Source organism: Psammomys obesus, unplaced genomic scaffold (assembly GCF_907164565.1).
Source record: "Psammomys obesus unplaced genomic scaffold, mPsaObe1.curated_primary_1811, whole genome shotgun sequence".
Classification (NCBI taxonomy): domain Eukaryota; kingdom Metazoa; phylum Chordata; class Mammalia; order Rodentia; family Muridae; genus Psammomys; species Psammomys obesus.
The window spans coordinates 39,184,476-39,187,214 of NW_026585644.1; positions in this window are offsets into that span (position 1 = coordinate 39,184,476).

Below are 2,739 nucleotides of genomic sequence, written 5' to 3' on the forward strand. Positions count from 1 at the left end.
GAACACTGATTCATCCAGATGATGAAATAGAAAGGCGAGAAGCTGGAACAACTGCTTCATTGGTGACTATTTATTTAATCAGTGCAACATGTTCAATAAGCATGTAATTTAAGTTTGTATACATTCTTCCCTTTATTTTTATTATTATTATTATTTACAATTTATTCACTTTGGATCTCGATTGTAGCCCCCTCCCTCAACTTCGCCACGTCTCACTCTCCCTTCCCCTTCTCCCCATCTTTCTCCCACTATAGTCCACTGAAAAGGCTGAGTACGCCTTCCTTGCTACCTATCCTATCAAGTCCCATCAGGGTTGCCTGGATCCTCTTACTCTGTGGCCTGGCAAGGCCACCCCATTAGAGGTAAGTGATCAAAGAGCAGCCAACTGAGTTCTTGTCAGAGATTGCCTCTGCAACCCTTACTAGGGAACCTACTTGGAGAATGAGCTGTCTATGGACTACATCTGAGCAGGGGTTCTAGGTCCTCTCCATGTATTGTCCTTGGCTAATGCATCAGTCTTTGCAAGACCCTCTGGGCCCAGATATTTTTGCCTTTGCTGGGCTTCTTGTGGAGCTCCTGTCTCTTCCGTGTCCTTCTATCCCTCCTCCTCTTTTTCATCCTCCTCCTTCTCTTCCTCCTCCTTCTTTTTGTTTGTTTGTTTTTCTGAGACAGGGTTTCTCTGTGTAGCCTTGGCTGTCCTGGACTGGCTTTGTAATCAGGCTGGCCTTGAACCCACAGAGATGTGTCTGCATCTGCCTCCCTGAGTGCTATGATTATGGGCTCCCAGCTTATTCCTCTCTTCTTCCATAAGGCTCCCTGCACTCTGCCCAAAGTTTGGCTGGTCAGCATCTGCTTCAATCTCCTGCTGGGTGGAGTCTTTCAGAGAATATCTATGGTAGGCTCCCACTGCTGATATCTATCCTTTTTGCCCTTTTGGATGAGAATTAAGCATCCTCCCTAGAGTCCTCCTTGTTACTTAGCTTCTTTTTTTAATCAATTTTTATTTTTTTATATTAATCACAGGTTATTTACTTTGTATCCCAGCCGTAATCCCGTCCCTTTTTCCCTCTTAATCCTGCCTTCCCTCCCTTATTTCCTCCCTGCCCCTTTCCAAGTCCACTGCTAAGGGAGGTCCTTCTCCCCTTCTATCTGACCCTAGCTTATCAGGTATCTTCAGGACTGGCTGCCATGTCCTCCTCTGTGGCCTACCAAGACTGTTCCTCCCTTGGAGGGGGGGCCTGGGTAAAGGAGCCAGTCATTGAGTTCATGTCAGAAATAGTTCCTGTTCCCCTTATTAGGGAACACACTTGGATACTGAGCTACCACAGGCTACATCCGAGGAGGGGTTTTAGGTTATATCCATACATGGTCCTTGGGTTGGAGAAACAGTCTCATAGAGGACCCCTGTGCCTTGATAAATTTTGTCCTTGTGGAGCTCCTGTCCTCTCCCGGTCATATTAACTCCCCCTTTTATCGTATGATTCCCTGACCTCTGCTGAAGGTTTGGTTATGAGTCTCTGCATCTGCTTTGTTACACTGCGAGGTAGAGTCTTTCAGAGGCCCTCTATGGTAGGCTCCTGTGCTGTTACTTGTTTTCTCCTACTTTCCATGTCCATCCCATTTGTCTTTCTAAGTGAAGATTAATCACCTTATCCCGGGTCCTCTTTCTTGTTTATCTTCTTTAGGTGCACATACTTTAGTATGTTTATCTGTTGATGGACATCTGGGTTGTTTCCAGGTTCTGGCTATTACAAATAAAGCTGCTACAAATATGGTTGAGCAAATGTCCTTGTTGTGTACTTGAGCATCTTTTGTATATATGCTTAGGAGGGTATAGCTGAATCTTGAGGAAGCACTATTTCTAATTGTTTGAAAAAGTGCCAGATTGATTTCCAAAGTGGTTGTACAAGTTTACATTCCCACCAGCAATGGAAGAGGGTTCCCAATTCTCCACAACCTCTCCAGCATATGTTGTCACTTGAGTTTTTAACCTTTGCCATTCTGATGGGTGTAAGGTGAAATCTCAAGGTCGTTTTGATTTGCATCTCTCTGATGGCTAAGGATGTTGAACATCTCTTTGGGTGTTTTTCTGCCATTCTATGTTCCTCTACAGAGAATTCTGTTTAGCTCCGTACCCCATTTTTTAATTGGATTGCTTGATTTTTTGTTTTTTAATTCTTTTAGTTCTTTATTTATTCTGGATATCAGCCCTCCGTCAGATATAGGGTTGGTGAAGATCCTTTCCCAATCTGTAGGCTGTCATTTTGTTCTGATGACAATGTCTTTTCCTTTACAGAAGCTTTTCAGTTTCATGGGGTCCCATTTATTGATTGTTGCTCTTAGAGCCTGTGCTGTTGGTGTTTTGTTCAGGAAGTTGTCTCCTGTGCCAATGAGTTCTAGGCTTTTCCCCACTTTTTCTTCTAACCGATTTAGTGTATCTGGTTTTCTGTTGAGGTCTTTGATCTACTTGGACTTTAGTTTTGTGCAGGGTGATAAATATGGATCTATTTTCATTTTTTTTTTGCATGTAGACATCCAGTTGGACCAGCGCCATTTATTAAAGATGCTATCTATTTTCCACTGAATGGTTTTGGCTTCTTTGTTGAAAATCAAGTATTCATAGGTGTTTGTGTTTATTTCTGTGTCTTCTATTCAGTTCCATTGATCCACCTTTCTGTTTCCATGCTAATATCATGTTATTTTTATTACTATTGCTCTGTAGTACAGCTTGAGATCAGA